The sequence below is a fragment of the Manduca sexta genome, chromosome 15, assembly GCF_014839805.1.
Source record: "Manduca sexta isolate Smith_Timp_Sample1 chromosome 15, JHU_Msex_v1.0, whole genome shotgun sequence".
NCBI classification, from domain to species: domain Eukaryota; kingdom Metazoa; phylum Arthropoda; class Insecta; order Lepidoptera; family Sphingidae; genus Manduca; species Manduca sexta.
This window is the reverse complement of record NC_051129.1, coordinates 4366588-4389594: the sequence shown is the minus strand read 5'-3', so window position 1 is coordinate 4389594 and position 23007 is coordinate 4366588. Positions and strand designations below refer to the sequence as shown.

Sequence of the window (23007 nt, the reverse complement as noted above, 5' to 3'; positions counted from 1 at the left end):
CTAAATTTACCATACGCAACGTAAACAAACCACAAGTTAATACAACACTGGATCGGACTGATTGCTTCGGCATGTTTGTTTTATGACGGCAACAGTTGTGACTTTTGGATCGCTCTAAATAAGTCTCATGTTGTTTCGCATATTTCCATACTGCGCCAATGTCGATAAAAATAAATTTACGAGTTGAATAAACTGCCAATGATTACTTACCAGAATGCGGACCGGAGTCTCTGGAAGAGGCACGATTGTACACTCCGCTATCACAAGACACATTTAGACTCCAGTTGTCGGCTTCTGCCTGGTGTCTCTCGTCTTCATCGAGTGCGCGGCTGTCCTCGTCCAAAGCGACGCGGACTTTGTTCACTTCTTGTTCTATTTCGTCTAAAGTCGATTGCTTTCTGTCTAGATTCTCGAAATCCAGAAAAGTAGCTTCACCAAAGCTGTCGTCTTTGGCGCCGCTGCCGTCAGAGTTGCTGTTCGCTGCCGGCGATAACACGCTAAACGAGCTCGAACCGAACGGCGGAGAATCCAATGTCTTCACAAAATCCGCGAAAGGGTCTCGTTCCGGTTCCCCCGAAAGGGGGCGCGCCCTGGCGGAGGAAGCAACACTGGACTCGACGGGGCGACTCGGAAAACTACAGCCCGCTTGGCCGAACGCTTGGAAACTCGCTTGGCCCGGCTCCAAACTGCGAAATGAGAAAAGAAACTCGTTAAAGTAGAACAGATCGCTACATAAGAAAGAGACGGTCGCTGTTTCAGCTCACCTTCATAAATTTAGATGAATTATGTTGCGAGTGATTGGATCGGCGTCGCCAATACATCGTTTTAGGGAAGTTTGACACCGTCGTCAATATAATCTAAATATAAATGTCTGTTCTCGATTGCGGTGTTATCGATCGATGTTTGATCGTTAAACAATTTATCGGTGAAGTAAATCGGTCATACTTTAACAGTTGGTTTATGCAACTTTTCCAGCTGTACGATATTTACGTTTGTAAACTGTAGTTTTATAGACTATTTTTATTTTTATGTTATTAGTAAAACAATGACCGTGCAAAACAAACATTGCTGTTTGAAACAGTGCGTCGATCGTGATATCATGGCTCCTAATGTTACCGCCTCTACATCGCTAGCACTAACAGCTGCTGCATTTAAATCGAAACCATTAAGGGCACGGGTGTATGCGTGCACCAGATTGGTCGGACATAAAACTCTATGCGTGCTTTGAAGCACAACAGATCCAGAAATAATGTTGACCCAGTAACGGCTGGAGCGCTTATTTCCGTCATCAAGAATCGAGTGGCGACTCTATCGACTGCTCTTAATCGATATATGTCTAATGCAATTGCGGCAAGACATGACTAGTGCGATCTAATTCTATCTGCATTTTTAATCAAATCTGTTTGATTACTATGAATTACTGTTAGTGTATGAACTTCAGACTACAACAGATCTAGCGATTGTTAAGTTTTACAAATAATGTTGTATGCACCTGTAACGGTTTATCACCTAGTATAAGAAAATTAATAGCATTAATTGTAAGGTTATAGTGGTAAAACGATAGTGTAACTATTGAATAAATAGAAAATGAAATAACATAAATGAGTACCAAATTTTTGTACTTCCCTCATTGTTTCAATTCCATAATTACATGAGACAACATTATTTTTGATCAAAATTTCATTAAAATGTTTAGGATTTACCAAGGAATCGTGTCACATCTTCCTTAAAATATGAACTTTAATACTACTTACATATAGTTGAGGACTAGTATAGAAATCCCCACCAATGTAAAGCGTATACAGTAACCAGTATGCAAATAAGTTGATATTCAAAGAGCTTCACGAGATGCAAAACAATTACTCATTTTTATTTATAAACTTAATAGCGCTAGCCAACAAAGGTAAAATGATAGATGTAACATTTGTTGCTAAACGAAGCCAAAACTTAGCTATGACAATAATGCTTGGCAAGAACGCGGAGCTAAACAAAGTAATATGAAATGTATAAATAAGGATGAAAATGTCGTAAAGCTTTTACAGCGGGGTAGATGATTACTTTGATAAGTTATGGATTCGAATCCGTATAGATGTTTGTGGGCGCAAATTGAACTTGGTATTTGGGATAAGAAGTTCCCTGTCATTCTTGATACTGATAAGAGATATAATATGTTTATGTGTAAGGTGACGATATCCACTCTACACAAAAAAATTATATATCAAGTATAACGCTTGTGCCTTTACTATAAACAAAAAGCGGCGATAGCCTAGTTGGGTGTGGAACGGACTGCCGAGACGAATGTCCGCAGGTTCAAATCCCAAGGGCACACACCTCTGACTTTTGTAAAATCATGTGTGTATTCTTTGTGAATTTATCGTTCACTTTAACGGTGAAGGAAAACATCGTGAGGAAACCTGCACATCTGAGAAGTTTTCTATGGGACTTTCGAAGGTGTGTGAAGTCTACCAATCCGCACTAGGCCAGCGTGGTGGACTAAGGCCTAATCCCTCTCAGTAGTAGAGGAGGCCCGTGCTCAGCAGTGGGCAAGTATATAATACAGGGCTGATATTATTATTACTATAAACAAAACTTTGTATTACAAGGTATAACTGTCTTGTTTCAAGTTTAATAAGAACAATAACAGAAGATGACATTCTTTATTTTTAGCATGTAAAAGTTTTATTTCTTTATCTGGGTACATCGATATTAATTCCTGATTATTAATATCTACAGAATCTAATCTCACTATTAAATCCATTATAATTAAAAATTATAATTAAGTACATTCACAATTATAAATAAATGTCTAACTTATATTGAAGTTTCTGAGAGATGATTTACTTGCTCAATACAACAAGTTTTTACAATCTAATTTGCACAACTTACAAAAGGCTTATTTGAGCTAAATTCTTTTTGTTCGATACTTGACAAACTAATCCCTTTGCTAAGAAAAACTATATATTTAACCAAGAAATTGCTAAAAACATCTAAAATAATATAAAAAATCAAATGTATTTCAACACCACTTTAAGAAAATATGTTAAAAAGTCATTTATTCGTACCAAAGGTAATGATAGCTAGTTATCAAAGGATATTCTATCAAATAATATTTATTGAAATAATTATAACTTACAATTTTGCGCGTGTAAAATCCAAAACATAACGATTCATCGTAACATAAACACAACACAATATTTTAAAACCAATAAATTAACAATATCCAATCTCGACAAATTTTTTACGTGCAGTGTGCAATGTACATGATTCAAACAGCAAACTGAACTAGATGATGTCAGACATACGAAACGCAAATTAACACGAACTATGAGCTCGCATTTCATGACATTGATAATTATCAAAACCTTCGACATTGCCGGCGAGGGGCAGAAGACTGAGCTACGAATAGTATTCATTGTGACGAATTAGCATCTAGAGCGTGTAATAGTAATCTACAGAGTCAGAGTCAAGGCAGTCCAGTCAAGGCATGAATCTGTTATGCAAAAATAATGATTGATAAAAACTAGATATTAATAAAGATTTCTTTTCCGACGAACTAGTCGCTAGATTCTGAACTTAATCGAGTGCATCATAAAGTCAAATATTTGTAATTTTATCCAAGAGTGTTCATTTTAAAGCAATGTCCGTGCGACTGGATAAACATTTTTTGATACCGAGCCATGTCCTTTAAAATTATGCCGACTGTGACTTTATGACGCGTTTTATACCTCGCCAATGTTTAAGAGTAAATTCATTTTTTAACACTTTTACACATAACTACAGCCACAACATTGAGCGTAATGCGTGTTCAAGATCATCTGAGCATGATTTATGATATACCGGTACAACAGGAAATAATGATATAAAGAAATGCTAAGACAATGAGTAACAGAACATTTGGATGGTAAAACAGTTGGTCTCAGCCCACGCCGCACGCTCGCCCATCAAAATAATGGCCACGAGCCAACATTTGGCTTCTAACAAACCGAGACCTATGTAAAGCTCAATCACCTTTACTGAAGAAAAGCCAGGTTTATGAGTTTGAGTGAAAGAGAAAAGTAGCTATTGATAAACGTCGAGATTTATGACTGGCACTGCTATGATGTTTTATAAAAATAGTAGAACTTAAACGACCGAAAGAAATGTACTCATATAATTTGGCATACACGTGTAGCTATACGTATACCGGTGTGCATATTCACGAAAAAATAGAATCGTCGACTGATGCAGTGGATTTAGATTACAGGCGGCGAGGGATATAATACGGCAGGTTAAAAATATTATAGCAACGTATTAAATTGTAGTAAACATTGGGCATTCGAGTCCATCTGTTTCTTACCTGGAAGTGATCGACCGCATTTCGTCGACAGTGATGGGTTGTGTTTTGTAGCGTTCTTTATCTCGTGTCTTCGACCTGGATGTCGATGGTTGATCTCTTAATGGTAAATCTTTTGTAAGAGCTTGTTCCATGCTCTTTATTCTCGATGCAATCGATGGAAAAGTTTTGGGTTTCTCGTCGGTCTCATTTTCATCGTTGTGCAAATGGGGCCACTGTTCGTAACGTGCATTGTCACTATTTTCATCCACTTTTAACCGTCGACTGTTTAGTATCGACAGTAATTCATCGTTTACATCGCACGCTAAACTTTTCGATCTTGGGTTCGTTTTCGGTCGTAGATTCCTGCGACGGAGCACTGCACTGGGGTAGCTTTGTTCCGGCTCGGCTGCAGGTATTAGATTTAGTACTCGCCGCGGTCCAGCCGCCGACAAGTCGTTCGCGTCGCAACTAATATTCGCCACACTGATGTTCGCGTCGTTCTCTGCGCAAAACGAGAGCCGTGGGCGCGGCGATTGGCTGCGTTCCCTTGTCAAACTCGAACCTCTCTGCTTTAAAATAGGTCTAACTGTCGCTTCACACTCCGATCCGGAATGATCAGATGTCCGCGACCTGAGGAGTGAAGGCCGGCGAGAACTTCTATCGTCTTCGCTCATATCGAAACTAGAAGTATGTCCTTCGTCACCAGATAATTTTTTTGATGATTTAAGGATTGGTTTCTTAGGTAGATCAAAGTCGAAGTCCTCATGTTCTGTAGACTTCTTTTTAAGTATTGGTTTAGGAGTATCTGATGCACTAATTTCGGGGCCTGGTCGTTCTTCAGAGAAGCTCTTTTTCTTTAATATCGGTCTGACAATCTCCTTATCGTCTTCGACTATTTCAGCGCCACCAGCGGCTGCTAGCAATACAGCTTGAGCGATAGAAACGTGGGAAGATGCCGTACTGCTGCTAGAGCTAGAATTAGACTTGCGTTTAAGTATCCCATGAGGTTCTGGCGAGCCATGGGATAACTCATCGTTATGCGGATCATCCTCCCTACTCATTTTTCTCTTTAATATGCCATGAATTTGTCCTTCTGGAGACCTATTCCTGACAACGTCTTCTAGAAGACCTTCGATTTTTCAGAATAGGTTTATTAATGTCCGAAGAGCCATCATCGGCAAACGACACCTCTGGACTGCAAGATCTTCTTCTGGCAACTTGCGATTCGTCTAAACTTCGGCGTTTTTTAAGTATACCTTGCCGTTGTCTGTTATCTGGGCGGCAGTTCTGGAGTTCTATAACACTTGGTGAGAATGTCACCGGCGGAGAGGCGATAGCATGATTAGTTGGGTTCGTGGTGGCGCTGTCTTCGTGAATGGATTTTCTTTTTAGAATAGAAACGGGAGTGAGACTACAAGACGATGAAGCATTATCAACACGGCGATTTTGACTAGACGTATCATTATTGAGATCAGAAAACATTGCACTTTGCTTTTCAAAGTCAATCAGTCTCTGAGCTGCCGTATCTATATCCCTCAATCTTTCCGTCACTCCTCTGGTGTAAGCTGGCCTTTCCCCAGTAAGGCCATAATTAAAAGTATGATTATTATTTTTTTGTTCTGATTTTGAAGCTAATAAGGAGTCAAACCGTGGCTCAGATGCGTCTACATTTAACTTATTACTATTTAAGTTATTCGTTAATTTGTTAACCCTATCTAATGTCTGTTTAGTGAATGCAGCTAAGCTGTCCATCTCTTGCGAAAGTCTAGAGCTACTCGTATGCGGTCTAACGGTTTCATGAAGCGTAGACATTTTAGTAGTAACTTTAGAATCTTCTAGGCCACAAGCATTAGCATCTTGTTTTTGTTCAGCTTGCGGGTTATTATTCAACACATTTTTAGGCGAAACATTTTTAGTATCACTTGGGTCTCTCGGAGAATTATTTTCTAAACTAGTCAGTCTTTTCTTTGAATAATGATATTTTTCACTAAGACCTTCACTATCCTTTTGAGCTCGATGTCTTCTGTCGATTCGATTATTTTCAGTGTCACTCTTCGCTTTCTCGGGACTTCTCCGAACAGCTCTACTACGGGGTGTTTCCAGTTTCGACTTGTCTGCTCTATTGGCTACGTCCTTCGCTAAGTCCTGCTTAACGGGCGAAGTGGAAGTGCGAATATTTTTATCAGAAGGCTTCTTAGATAGGGGTATGCAACTAGCTTTACTGTTAGTTTCGATGCTTCGACGTTTTCCTGCGATTTATGAATGGAGGTGTTAGAAGTAGTGGACTTAGTAGGCGTTGACTTGGTTCCGTAGGACAAATTAAAAGTACTTTTAAGAGATACTTTGGAAGACGGCAGTGAGCTTTCAGTCTTGGGATGTGCTGCTTCTTGGGTTCGACGAGTTTTGGTTTCGCTGCGACTCCTGAAACAATATAAAAGAATACATTAACACTTCATAAATTTATTGTGAAAGATAAACAACGTGTAGGGACGGAAGAGGAAGCTGTTGACCCGCACGTCAGCATTGTTCTATACAAGTTCAGTGACTGCTACGTGAACACCGATTTGTGTGACATTTTGCACGATACGTTTACCATAGTATTGTTTCAGCCTGTTCCATTGTGTTACGTGGACAGCCGTGAGCCGTAGAATCAGAGATCAACGTGTTCGACATCGATGAGCTCTCTTTAATTCAAATATAATAAATATAGTTAATGAAGCCATATCAAAATAATACGAGAACCATCCGGTTAAATATAACCTATAAACAATAATTAAATAGGTCTTATTCAATATAAAGTCTAGTGTTTTTGTAAAGTGAATAGGATTTTAAACCAATTTATACGATGATCCGAACGGATGTCCATTGTCCAAATGTGTTAATATTTATGTATTTTTTCTATGTAAAAAAAATACTAATAACATGAAATAATACATGTTTCATACATTATTATATAATCTATACTATTATATAAAGCTGAAGAGTTTGTTTGTTTGTTTGTTTGTTTGTTTGTTTGTTTGTTTGTTTGTTTGAACGCGCTAATCTCAGGAACTACCGGTCCGAACTGAAAAATTCTTTTTGCGTTGGATAGCCCTTTGTTCGTGGAGTGCTATAGGCTATATATCATCACGCTATACCCAATAGGAGCGGAGCAGTAATGTCTTATCTCAGGAACTACCGGTTCGAACTGAAAAATTCTTTTGTGTTGGATAGCCCTTTGTTCGTGGAGTGCCATAGGCTATATATCATCACGCTATACCCAATAGGAGCGGAGCAGTAATGTCTTATCTCAGGAACTACCGGTTCGAACTGAAAAATTCTTTTTGTGTTGGATAGCCCTTTGTTCGTGGAGTGCCATAGGCTATATATCATCACGCTATACCCAATAGGAGCGGAGCAGTATTGTCTTATCTCAGGAACTACCGGTTCGAACTGATAAATTCTTTTTGTGTTGGATAGCCCTTTGTTCGTGGAGTGCTATAGGCTATATATCATCACGCTAAACCCAATAGGAGCGGAGCAGTAATGGCTAAACTCAGGAACTACCGGTCCCAACAGAAAAATTATTTTTGCGTTGGATAGCCTTTTGTTCGTGGAGTACTATAGGCTATATATCATCACGCTATACCCAATAGGAGCGGTGCAGTAATGGCTAATCTCAGAAACTACCGATTCAAACTGAAAAATTATTTTTGTGTTGAATAGTCCTTTGTTTGTGGAGTGCTCAAAGTTATATATCATCACGCTATGGCCAATAGGAGCGGAGCAGTAATGTCTAATCTCAGGAACTACCGGTTTCAACTGAAAAATTCGTTTTGTGTTGGATAGCTCTTTATTTGTGGAGCGCTATAGGCTATATATCATCACGCTATGACCAATAAGAGCGAAGCAGTAATGAAACATGATGCAAAAACGGGGACAATTTATTAGTTTTGAGAGCTTCTGTTGCGTGCGCTGCGTAAACGGTTAAAGTTATGCAACAATAATGTATGACGGGATTGTTCCTCTTAAAAGTTCTACAAAAATATATCATAAAACAAAAGTCCCCCGCTGCATCGGTCTGCCGGAACGTGTTAAACTCAAAAACTACCCAACGTATTAGGATAAAATTTGGTATGGAGACAGTTTGAGACCCTGGGAAGAACATAGACTCCCGGGAAAATATATAGCGTGACTTTTATAACGGAAAACTTTAGCCCGAAAAACTTTATAACGCGGGCGGAGCCGCGGGCAAAAGCTAGTATATGTATATTGTCAATTATATAGCAGTATTAAACATACACACAAGATAACGAAGGCAATTCGAATTAATTCAAGGTTTCTTTATCGGCATCCGCCAGGTAAAACTGAGTCACAACTTCCTATTCGGAAGATATTTTCATAATTTTAACTAAAGTAGGAATAACATTTCCCAATCTTATTCGAACTAATGTTATAATGCGAAAGTGTGTAAAAATATTTGGACAATCCTGGATTTGGATGAAGTTTAACAAACATAGATAATTCCTACCTGAGAAGTTCTCTATAGGGATTTCGAGGGTGTGTGAAGTTTACGAATTGCACTAGGCCAGCGTGGTGGACTAAGGCCTAATCCCTCTCAGTAGTAGAGGAGGCCCGTGCCCAACAATGGGATAGTATAATACAGGGCTAATATTAATTCATGAATTGCTACAGTTATTTAAGTTTAGCGGTAAAGACTATTCACGCTGGCAAGACCCGAGCAACTCTTACTATAATATATTTTTTAATAATTATAACTACAATTGCTAATGTGATAAGAAAATTATATCTAATAATAAAAATACGAAAGTGCGTGTGTTCGTTTTTCATTTAACATAACTAATCGACTTAATTTTTGCTGAAAGCTAGCTAGTAACAAAATGAGAAAACTGAATGATCGTTTAAACAATAATTACTTTTACATATGACATAAAGATTTTGAGTAAGAGGCCTGCTTTGATATAACTGATCATCAAAACAGTCCTTTGAGTGGTCAAACATCAGGCACTACCAGCAGGCTATGTCCAATAATTCCCATCGCTTTCGATCTCGGATGACGAGCAGAACATTGAAGGCTGTGGTCACTGCGGTTTCACACAGCTGATGAATGTACGTCTGGTGCCGACTTAGTTGACATTGACAGCCGAATATTTGGTGTTTAATGTTATGGTTATGACAATGCTTAGGTTATTATTTTGATTAATGAAATGGATAACAGCTTTTATAAAGGTAATGTTTAGGAATTCGTCATTTGTTGGGAATTCGTATAATTACTTTCCTTGCAATTTAGGTGAAATTTCGTGTTTTATTAAGGTTTTTAAAATTTAGAGCCATCCTAATTCAAAGCTAATCTCATAACTCGAACTACATCATCAAATTAAAAGCACCTGTTTAAAAGCATTTTAAATTAAACAGCTACTGAAAACACTCGTACCCAGGATGTACGAGAACAGTCCAGAGTATTCCTGGCTTATCACACCGGTCCATTAGTCAAGCCACCTGACACCTACTTACTTTTGCATGGACCACTTAACGAGCGACCTCGCAGATTAGATTACCAAGCTTTTACCGTACACATCAAATACTGCACTGGTGTCAATAGAGGCGTGTATCATAATCTGCGAAGGGATTTTCTCCAATAAACAAAGATAAATGATAAAATTTTGACGAGCGATGGAAGCCATTAGACGCTACTGATAAGACCTTAGCTAAGTACCTAATGAAAGATAAATGTTTGCTATGAATATGCAAAATTGTTGCGATATGTAAATATTATGGGCTTTGGAATACACGAATTTTTTATATATCAGTGGTTCCCCTTTGTTGGAGATTGTAACCTTCGTCGTGACTTATTATTTTTTATATGTTCTATTTTTAGAACTAATTGTATTTTGTTTGCCATAGTTACTTCTTTTTAGTCCGAAATAAACACTCATGTCAATAACATCTTTTTACTAACTTTATTTAATTACTAAGAACATATACCATATTTACAACACGTTATCAGCACGAACGCTTAATTCTTCGTTTTTTTTTTTACGTTATTTAGTAAAATAAAGTTGAATATATTTTTTGTGTGACTAGGAAATAGTAATAGTCTGAAAATGTCACATGAATCTGGAGATGTTTCGAGTGTGAAAAATTCCCCTGCGTCGATCACATCTTTTCCATTTCCTTGTTTGAGGATAAAAGATGGATATCCAACTTGGAAGTTCAAGATGCGAAATTACCTTATCCATGAGGATTTATGGGAAACAATTAGTGGATACCGAGATGGAGACACAACCCCTGCCTCTACAAAGGTACGCAAAGACGCAAAGGCATTAGCAAAGATATGCTTATCAGTAGAAGGTGCAGCGATAACCCATATAAGATGTGCGAAAACTGCATCTGAGGCATGGACTTGTTTGCAAAAAGCCTTTGAAGATAAGGGAATAGGACGAAGATTATTTTTGGAGCGTAGACTGTACAGGTTGAGTCTATCAGAGTTCAAAAATATTGAACTATATATTAACGCAGTTATGTCAACCGCACAGGATCTTGCGGATATTGATGTAGTCATAGAGGACAAGTCTATTGCTGCAATACTTTTGGGAGGTCTAACTCCAAGGTATGAACCTCTCATTATGGCTTTAGAAAATTGCAATGTAGACGTGACTACAGAGTTGGTGAAAACAAAACTGCTTAATGAAATGTCCAAAGATGTGGCTACGTCATTAGACTCTGTTTTTCATGCGAAGAAGAAGCCTAAGTCAATGAAGAAGAATATAGTTTGTTATGAGTGCAAGACACCTGGACATAAGAGACCAGACTGTCCACAGAGAAACAAGAAGGAGAAAGGCAATGCGGTAAATACCAATGATACGATATTTACAAGTCTTAATACTTCTGGAAACCCAAGAAAGGACATAATTTATGTAGATTCAGGTTGTACTAGACACATGACTTCTAGACGGGACTGGTTTCAGAATATCTCGATACAGAATCAAGTTACTGTTACTGTCGCAAATGGAGAACAGATTAAGTGCTGCGGAATTGGAAATATTTCAATAAACACGCCCGAGAACGTGGTCAACAATATTAGTGATGTTGCTTATATACCAGATTTGAAAGCTAGTTTGTTATCTGTATATAAAACTGTTGAAAAGGGTTTTATTTGTGTTTTTGATAAAAATGGATGTAACTTTTATAAATCTGATACTTTTAATTTTACAGGTGAATCTGTTGCTCATGCCTCGCCCTGTGGTGGACTGTACGTTTTAGATGGTACTGTAAATGTTTCCGAGAATGTGGCGGATAATTTTTGACACAAGATGTGCACTCTGGTTGTCAGGATAGTTATCAAATATGGCATAAGAGGTTAGGACATTTGTGTCGTATAGGCATGAACCAACTGAAAAATCACAAGGTAGGTATAAAGTATACAGGAGTAGATAAAACTAGTTGTATCGCTTGCGTGGAAGGTAAACAAGCAAGAAAACCTTTCAAAAAGTTAGCGTTTAATAAGGCTACTTCCCCTTTGGAACTGATCCATATGGATTTGATGGGACCGGTGTCTACAACTTCTTTTCAAGGAAATAGATATATGTTGACAATAGTAGACGATTATACGCGAAAAGTGTTTGCTTATTTTATTTCTTCTAAAACAGAAGTCAAAGATATATTTTGTGTGTTTCAATGTTTTGTTGAAAATCAGTTAGATAAAACAATTAAAGCAATTAGGACTGATGGAGGTAAGGAGTTCGTGAATAAAGAGTTTGTTGATTATCTTGCTTCAAAAGGTATTGAACATCAAACAACGACGGCTTATAGTCCTCAGCAAGTTGGAGTAGCGGAACGCACCCATCGTTCGGTTACAGAAAAGGCAAGAACGTTGCTAGCTGAAAGTTCACTACCGAAAGCATTCTGGGAAGATGCATTCCAAGTTGCCATTTACCTTAAGAATAGGTCTCCTCATCGAGCCTTAGGTGGACAAATTCCTTATGACAAATGGTATGGACGAAAAGGTGATCTTAGCCATCTAAAAGTATTTGGTTGTAGAGCTCTAGTCCATATACCTTCGTGTCACAGGAAGAAATTAGATGTCAAGGCACAGGAAGCAATTTTCGTCGGTTATTCTGAAAATCCAGGCACTTATATTTTTAGGGACCCTGCTAACCCACGAAAAGTTATTATATCCAGAGATGCAACCTTTTAAGAAAATTGCTTTACAGCGCTAAAGCAGAAGCAATCTGTCGCACAGTCAGAATCTATATTGTTATTTGATGAGCAAAAAGAGATTGATTCTGAGTTTGATTATGACTGTCAATTCTATGACTGTGATGAGAGTATCAGCCCGGCGGCTGAAGCAACTTTACCAGTAAATCTAGAAAGTGCAAAAGAGTCAGTGACTCTGGAAGAGCGAGAGTCTCTCAGTGACTTAAGGATGCCTAGTGTGGAAGAAGTGACAGCGAATTTGGAACAGGAATCGCACCCTGAGCGCAGATACCCTTCCAGAGATAGAAAAGCAACAAATTTTTATAAAGCTTACAATACGTCAATGGTAGATTCTAATGAACCAACGACATATTACGAAGCTACTCATGCCGATGATGCTCATAAGTGGCAACATGCTATGGTTGATGAGTATCGTTCCTTAAGGAAACTCCATACATGGAATTTAGTAGATAGACCTAACAAAAGGTTATACCATGTAAATGGATTTACAAAATTAAAAGGGATGCTTATGGTAATATTATCAAGTATAAAGCGAGACTCGTCGTCAAAGGTTTTCATCAAGTTGAAAGTGTAGACTACAAGGAGACGTTCGCACCAGTGATTCGTCATTCTTCCCTCCGCACGTTGTTTGCGATAGCTGCAGATATGAAGTTGAGAATGAAGCACTTAGATGTCGATACAGCTTTCCTTAACGGAGATTTAGAAGAAGAAGTTTTCATGGAGCAACCTCTTGGTTTTATTGAAAAGGGTAAAGAAAACAAAGTTTGTTTATTGAAGAAATCTCTTTACGGTCTTAAACAGGCACCGCGAGCTTGGAATAAAAAGTTAAATGAAACGCTTTCTAAAATAGGTTTCATAGGAACTCCTTCCGAACCTTGTGTGTATACTAAACTTTTGGTAAAGAACTTGTAATATTAGGAATCTTTGTTGATGACATAATAGTCTTCTTTAATTCTGATTTGACATTTGACACTGTCAAGAATGATTTGTCGAAATATTTTTCATTAAAAGATCTCGGAATACTGAAATGTTATTTGGGACTACAAGTTGAAAGTGATTCCGAGAGTATAAGGTTGAACCAGCGAAATTATATTCTTTCTATATTAGAAAAATTTAATATGAAGGATTGTAAGGCCGTGGATACTCCATTAATTAAAAGAATATGGAAAAAAGAACGGATGGTCAAGTCGGTGAGTCTTATCCTTATCAAAACTTAATAGGATGCCTCATGTATCTAGCGGTAAACACACGACCAGACATCGCTTACGCCACGAGCTATTTAATACGTGTTTTACTAAAGAACACTGGAATGCTGCTAAAAGGATTCTGCAATACCTAAAAGGTACCCTAAACTATTCATTGGTTTACAGGAAGAATAGAGAACCTTTAAAGGGTTTTTGTGACGCAGACTGGGCAAACTGTCCAATCGACAGAAGGTCATACACCGGTTATGTTTACAAGTTAAGTGGAGGTCCAGTATCATGGGAATCCAAGAAGCAACCTACTGTTGCGTTAAGTTCGGCCGAGTCAGAATATATGGCATTAGCGTCTGCCACGAAGGAAGCGTGTTACTTACGTCGGTTTATATACGAGATAACAGGTATACTTTGTTCAGTTAACTTAGCTTCTGACAGCCAAAGTGCCATTAATCTTGTTCGAAATCCTGTACACCACAGCAGGACGAAGCATATAGATACTAGGTTTCACTTTATTAGGGAAAAGGTATCTAATAATATTGTTAAGTTAGAATATATAAAAGTAACGATATGCCTGCTGATGTACTAACGAAGGCCCTCGGACCTCTAGCACACAAACGATGTGTAGTTAACTTAGGTTTAGAAACTTAATTATTTTATTTGTTTTGTTTCTGTCACAACTGCGATTAAGGGCGGCTGTTGGAGATTGTAACCTTCGTCGTGACTTATTATTTTTTATATGTTCTATTTTTAGAACTAATTGTATTTTGTTTGCCATAGTTACTTCTTTTTAGTCCGAAATAAACACTCATGTCAATAACATCTTTTTACTAACTTTATTTAATTACTAAGAACATATACCATATTTACAACACCCTTTATTAGTAAAGGTATTTCTCTCATCACTATTTTCAATTCCTACCTTAACACTTATAAGAATAAAACACGAATTAGCTTCATTGACAAAAAATCCAATAATACGCCCCAATGTTCCAACTTCCAAGGTACCGTTTAACTACACTTCCTCAATATAACTTCTATGGTCGTCGGTCACACTTCCTCAATTTTCAAAGGTTTCGTCCACACTGTCGATGACATGTGTGCATATTTTATTTCCTGCAACTGGTTCGCGTGTATGTGCTACATTCCGACCTAATTCACCGTAATTTGTATCGTCATCACATATTTTCATAGTAAAAATATTAATTATTCGTCATTTTAAATTCCACGAGTTCGCCCACCAATTCCATATTAACACTTCAATGATCACGCAGACAATCCTGTATCACTCCCAAGAATTTTCGCATTATAGTATATGTTATCGTTTTTAAATAAAATAGAAAAATATTTAAACGTTAATTAATTCGATAAGAAAACATAGCCTAATTCTTTATTGTTTTGCTTGAAGTTCTGATGAAATTAACTATTACACTAACACTAAAATAAAAACCCAGTGGGCATGAACAATCAATGGTCAACATAGACCATTGCTCTCCAAAGTAGGCGTGACAACAAATGAAGAAGAGCGTTAAGGTAAATTTTGTAAATCAATTTCTGTCCTTCGGCAACAATACTTTTTATCTGAATTAAAGTTACCATGTCCTTCTGTACCCCTGCTGACATCGTCTATGCAAAATTTCATGATCAACGGTTGAATAAGTGACACCGTAGAGGTGTAAAAAATAAATAAACTCACTTTCGTAAAAGTAGTTAGGATATTTGGTGAGCGGCCTGGCGTCCTCTTTCTTGCACTAAAGAAAAGACGAGCGAAGACATTACTATTTTAGCCAGCAGGGTGGCATGGTAAAGAATACATTGTGAACTTCTGATACAGACATTTTCACTACATAGTATAAAACAAAGTCGCTTTCCCTGTCCCTATTTATGAATGCTTAAATCTTTAAAACTACGCAACGGATTTTGATGCGGTTTTTTTTAATAGATAGAGTGATTCAAGAGGAAGGTTTATATGTATAATAACATCCATTAAATAGTAGAGAAATATTGCACCCGTGTGAAGCCGGGGCGGGTCGCTAGTATCTTATAAACGCTAGAAATTCACCTCGAATAAAATCATTTCTGCACTAATTGCTACGAGAAATATGATAGTCGACAGAATGTAATGCTGTACGCTGATTCCAAATTAAACGAACTTTGTGTAACGAGTAATCAGCCCTAGATAAAAGTTTTGTATTTAATTATCGATTATCACATAAACCATCATTAGTCAGTGTTGTTTTTAAATGAATTTTAATATCAGAGGAAACAAGGCATAACATAATATCCAGGTAGAGTAACAGCGCACAGCTTAAACAATAGAAGCTTGACTCTTAACACAAAGTGGGAGAGTATCAAGGATTTTTCTTATAATTCATCCCCTAAGAAGTTTAATTTCCATCTGGCAAACGTGTATAGACTCACAAAATCCAATATCCCTAGTGATGTAACTAGGGCGTCCGTAGTCCGCCGAGATTATTTCCGTCCAGTGATAAGCTGAGCGTAGACAGAGCGAGCCCAACTCTATCGGCCTATTCCAATTCACGTCACTTATGAATTAGTTGCAAATATTCAATTGGCCGGAGAATTGAATCTTGGACTTCACATGTTTCACTAACTAAGCACCATTACTAAGACAACGAGGCTTTCGAAATAAATAAACATAAAACTCAATTAATTTCATTTAAAAAAAATCCTAAACGATTACTAAAGTCGAATTTTTACTATTTCTACGAAACTCTTTTCATGAAAGGTCATATTAATACGACAATATAGAAACATTTTACTAATTGAATACTCGAACACACAACAAACTATAATAAAAGTACAAATTTAATGTGAAACGTACAATTTTCAAAATTCATTTTAGTGTTTATATCGCTCACATTTGTCTATATGGCAGTGTAGACGCATCCAATATTTCATATAAATTGTACCATTTTATCACGGGCGCGGAACTTACTGGATATTATATTATGGATCATAACCCGACTGTAACAAGTGGGAAATGTTTTTCAGAGCATACTTCGCAATAGCGAACAGAGAAATATCGAGGACATTATAATAGAAATTTAAAAAACTCGTGGAAACACAGCCCTAGTTATTTAAAAAGCACGCCGCATTCAGTAGATGGTTCCATTAAAAATACATTTTTCACACTAAAAAAATTCTGTGCGAAAATACGCTAGTGATCGCAATTTACCAACATTAATGTTTAGGTAAATTTTAATTGCCGCCGCGCAGTTAGTTTAACAATTTACACAACGCGACGCGAAAATAAATGATGTTTATGTTGGTCACACCTACACGTGTTGCAGATAACTCTCCTTTTTGTCCTACGACGCTAGTACAACTGACCCTGATCATAATTTCAATGCGGTATGAACATGGTTACAACTAAGGAAATGGTGTGGTCACTTGAAATATGAAAAATCAGCTCTGAGTAATATAGTTCACCAAAGTGTACACTCAACAGTGAACAAATCATAATGCTCAATCGAAAAATAATCTTATTGTCAGACGCGGTATACTTATTTTGACGTGCCACAATTAAAAACAACAAACCAATTCTAAACATCAACAAAGCAAATAAATAATTAAAGTCTTAACGGGATCAGCGATAAAGGTCAACAGATCGATTTAACTCGCAACTGAAGTTTTATTCGCGACTGAATAATACATCGGTTTGCAATTTAACTAACGCTGTAGCTAATGTTACGATCCGGGGTTGGAAGGTTAAATCTATTTGTATAGACGTTGATTGATTAAGAATTGCTTAGTTTTCAGAATTTTCTAGAAAATGTTCTCCTATTCGGGGCTGGTCTCTAATCCTTCATAGTAGATTAGCTGCAACACGAGTTTACGGAAGGTTGAATTTTAAAGCTAGCTTCGAGTTAACTCCGAGCCATGAAAAGCTAACAATTTTTTGTGGCAGGATGTTCTCTTTCGGAATTAATAATTTGCGTGTTAATATTAAATGAAACCATGTGATAAAAATGCTGCCTATATTATTGTCAATGTCTTATAATGTCTTCAGGTTTGGAAAAAATTCGGGTTTACAAGACATAATAATTATAATTAGAGAAGGAAAAAAAGTTTGGCGAACGACTCACTAATTACTTAGGTTAAGTTATCAATAAACTCAGCTATAACCATAAACTTAGCAAATTTTTTAGCAGTTTAAAACCAGAATTATATTTTCCAGTTAAATAATTTTGCAACAACAGCGCTTCGAATGTTGTATCTGATTAAAAATTTAAGGGAATATTTTTGTAAAAATAAAATAGGTTTTGAAATTGTACAATAACAAGGTATTGAGAAATAAAAAGGTATGGGGTATCAGTCAAGTTCTGTTAAAAATGCAACTAAAAACATGAAAAAATTAAGTACAACCTTAACAATGCAATTAAAGCAATTTAATATTTTCCAACCACAAAATTAAACCAAGCACTAAATTTGTCAATCGATTCAACGAATAACTTCAATGGATGCCAACTCTTGTTAAAACAATTGTGAAAGTCAGAACATCGTTTTAATTATCAAGAGGTCAAATTAAAGGATCACAAAGAAGCCAAAGAGCCGATCACCTTTGAACGGAGCGAACCCAACTTGACGTTAATTAGGCATTTGGGATCAGTTAGCTTTTTGAGAATGCTTTGGCTCCATATCATATTTAGAGATATTCTATAGAAAAAACTTAGTTAAACGTAATTTATATTTTTTATTTTAATAAATTACCAGATCATAAAGCGGTCTATACATTGCAGTCCATAACAAAGTAATAATAAATCATCAAAATAATACGTGAAGAGAAAACGTTTAAGCATATACCGAGTACAGAGAAGTGAGAGATTGGCATAATTAGAAGTTCATATAGAAGCGCACAAAAATTTCATATACCTAATTAAGGTTCCAATAAAGGGTTGCAGAAAATTTAAATTATATTATGTAACAAATATATTTAATTCTACGGTCGATTTCCGGCCACTGGACGACCGTAAGTACTTTAGACATTATTTGCAACAATAATCATTCACTCTTTTCCACAAAAATGTTTCTACCAAAAATTACTACCATTTATAAAGCACTTGGCAATGTGGAGACATGTTGATTGAACGTCACCGGTCAAAGGTCTACTGTGGGGCCCCGCGACTAAGCCGAGACGAGGGATCGGGACGCGGGACGTGATAAGACATCACGTCTTTTGATGGTTGGTGAAATATCACGTTATAGTTGTGATCTCTATGTTTCTATCTATTTTTTGGGTGATTTTGATAGGTGGAGCGATTTTTGTACTATGTTTCAAAATTATATAGATACCATACCATAAAACGTAGCTGCTACAGGGCTTTATAACTATATTTTAATAACCGTCTCGCTAATAACCAAATAGTTATGTAGCACTTTTCTAAGAATTAATCATAAAATTAATCAACCTAAATAAATCAATTAAAACAACATCCAAGATTAAACGAACATCCATCAACAAAGGAGACGATCAAAGTAATTATTTTTATACGAAATCACACAAATTCCGGCAGACCCAAATTTAATTTACAAAATTTCCCGCGTAAATTCTTAAAGAATTATTGGTATAGAGAAGCCCACGCCCCGCCGACCTTCGCGAACAAAAGGATTTCATTTTCAGAAAAGTGAAGTCTTTTAAATCGAGCGCCTCAAGAAAAATGAAACCTGTTACATTATCGTCTAACTTTGATTTATGTAAAATATTTTCTATATAAGCAAAGTCATTAATACAAAAAATACGGTCCTTGTAGAACATTTTATAGAATACAAAATTAAAGGCTTCCAACAAAGAAAAAACTTTATTGGTTTAATACAAGACGACCTTCTAAGTTATCCTTCGCATTCTTAGTTCCTTTTTACTGTTCCCAGACAGACTTAAACCCTAACATTAAACATTTTTACTTTTATAACAACTTTTTGCAAAATAAAAATGTACATCAAATTGCTCAAGAATAACAATATACAACGAGCATGACGAAGATAGATTAGCTTATAATAGCGTAATGTCTCTGTGCTTCATCATACTTATTATTTTATTTTAATTACGATTAACAAAATAAATAATAAAATTTGTATTATTATAATATTTCTGAGGATTAGATGTAAAGATCGATCCATGATTCTTAACTTTTTTTATACTTAGTGTTTTGCTCACCTGAAGTGTAAATTTGTTAGCGTCAAAACTCTACAAACTGCAAAAAGAACACCAAGAAAAGTCTGTATGACAGTGTGCAAACCTTCATCCTGAGATGAGACATGCTTATTCTAATAATTTTACTTTTTAATATCAAATCTTTAAAATTACAGTAAATCCACCACTGGATCTCGCCACCCGCACAAACCTGATTCAATGTTTAGCTGCAACATTGAAGCATGCTAATATCCGTATTTAACTTAACCGTAACTCATTACCGTTGCACTGAACGGGATCCGGAATGGATACGATCATTAGACAAATGTGAGATTACCCGGATAGTGCGACGACCCACGAAGACGGCTGTTGATGACAAAATGGCGAGAGTGATTAAGGTGAACGAAATGAACGAGTGAACGAGTTCCATTTGATAAATTTGAATTTAATTAAATATTTGTGAACATTACTGTTGATTGAGATTATTATATGAATGTTAGTAATGTAATGGTTTGTATGTTAATTTTTAATGTATGTATTCTTTTACCGTGCAATTTATTTACACTTTTCTAATTCATCAGAAAGGCATTTTATATTTTGGAAATTCTAATATATGTATTTAAATAACGTTATATTGTGTTGTGAGGTGTCGTTTGTTACATAGTATATAAATAAATTGATAAATATTCAACACACGTAGTCTTTATTTTCAAATATCTATTGAACACAACAAACTTATTTAAACTAATATAATGTGTTCAACGGTATATAATTCTGAAATAAGTCTTTAGTCTACACTTTCAAGAAAGTGAAAGGCCACGTTAGTATTGATTATAATGGACAACAAAGGAACGCAAATATACATTATCATAATTAAATATGGCGCACTTACGTAAAAGTTTAATGAGTTATACCAATAACATGTGACACGAGTAGTAATGTCGGCGCCAGATTTCAAATTAATCAAATTACGTAATTGCATTAATGGTTTAATTAAAATTACACCAACGCCAATCTATCCAACAACTCGTTGAGAAGTCTGTACAATAAGACTTTACCGCCATATTGTTACACGCTCAAAGAAACAAAACTATCTTTTAAAATACAACTAACAGTCATATACCTTAAATACTGTGGAACATAAAAAGAGAAATGCACTAACAGATATGTTTATAATTTTATAAATAGCATAAAGTTACACTTAAAAATTTTCTATTAATTATTTTACAATTTAAACTTATACTTTTGACTTGGTAATATCTAGGTTGCGTTAACTTATTTTTATTGCCTTGAATGACGAGACGAGCTTGCCGTTCGCCTGATGGTAAGCGATATGACCGCCTATAAACAGTAGAAACACCATCCAACACCTTGAAGTACAAAGCGTTGTGTGGTATTCCACTGCGCGTGCCATCCTGAGACATGATATGCTCAATCTTTTATGTCCAGTAGCTACACTAGCTATAATGTAAACTATAATTACTATCGCATAAAACAAGCTGTTGTTATGTACAATGAGATATATCTGGAGACAGGGGAGACAAAAGGTTAGGACACTCGTGATAAGGGACCTCGACCGAAGCCCTGAAATAACAATGAGCGTGTCACATCTACGAGAACGTAAAAATCTCTTGAAATGTTTATCTCTTGGGCGTGCCGTATCAAATGGTATTTATATTAGAAAAGAGAAATGCTTGTAGAATTACTCGCATAATTTTACATAGATGGTATTTTTCGTAAAATTTTAGTAATTTATTTAATACTATTTAGTTTTGCAGACTATATTTAAATTTTATAAATATTACTATTATAAACATTTATAAAAAAAAGTCGTTAGCCGCTTAGATTTATTTATATTTGAACAATTGTATTGGAGCTATGTTAAAACATGAATAACCTTAATCATTCCCAGAATTATTATCATGCAAAATTATTTTTTAAGAAATATTGTATGCACGCCTAGTCATAAAAGATCGAGTAATTAAAAACAGATTAAATTTTTCAAGTCAAGTTCAACTGATTTGATTAGAAAATCATAAGTATCGATTTTAATTTCTAATAAATAGCTACATAGCACGCAAAATAGAGGAATTCTTAAGTTCGTGGATTTGGGACATTGGGGCGTAAAGTGCGGCGAATAGGTGAAAATTAAAAAATCGCCGTAATAAAAGACTAATCAAAAATTTATTTAAAGTCCTGCTCCACAACATTGCAGCCGATATGGCAAAAGGCTTGCCCTCCGTCCCGTGACGTCATGGGACAGCTATAAGTTTGTAGGTTTCTACAGCGAGGGACTACGAGGGTGCACTAATTGCGCCTTTGGTTAACCCTTCGGGGGAAAAGGCCTGAGCCTACTTTTATGTAAGTATTACTATGCGCGGTCCAATACACGCAAAAAAATCTATTCAATCATTTAAAACACATGGCTGAAACTCAGCATTATCAAGATTACCGAAGGCTCGAACAAATCAGCGCGGTGAAGTGACACTCGTAGTGACCAAGGTAAACCTCGAGAATTTACGCAACCATATTCCTTTGAGCATGACAAATCCGTTAGCAAAATCTATTTAGTTGCGTCGAAATTGAAAAGTTTTCAATCAATAAATTGTTAACTGTGAGTATTGCCTATTTTTTTAAATAGAAACCGCATGCTTAGGTAATAGCAATTCGGTAACAGATTTTAGGATAATTTCATTTTAATATACCTATGTACATACGTGCTACATCCAAACCCCGACAATAAAATACAATTTTTATGTGGCAGGAATAAGGGACTTTCAGTTCTACATCAATAGATGAAAGTGAAAAATAAATCATGTGACGTTTATTATCTTTACTCGCATTTGGAATCGCATATAAATGATACGATTGTTCCAACAGAAAATACATTACTTGTAGGTGTTATATTAACGAACAAATTACAAAGAAAAACATCATTTTTTTTATACCATCTGGCCCGTAATGAACTTGTATCCACAAATTTGCCGGACGAAAACATTGGCATGTCGTTGCCCTAAACGTAACCGCGGTGAAATGTGACGATGAGTCAATAAGGGCGGACTGCGAGGTCGCCGCACCGCTTATTGCCCAGAAAGCATCGGGCACGTCAATAATTCAATACGATA

At 36.3% G+C, this 23007-nt stretch overlaps 1 protein-coding gene across 2 annotated transcripts in view; it reads right to left on the bottom strand.

Moving 5' to 3' along the window:
* Positions 1-23007, bottom strand: part of LOC115441206 (supervillin) — a 158713-nt gene that overhangs the window by 6868 nt on the left and 128838 nt on the right. The window lies entirely within an intron of this gene.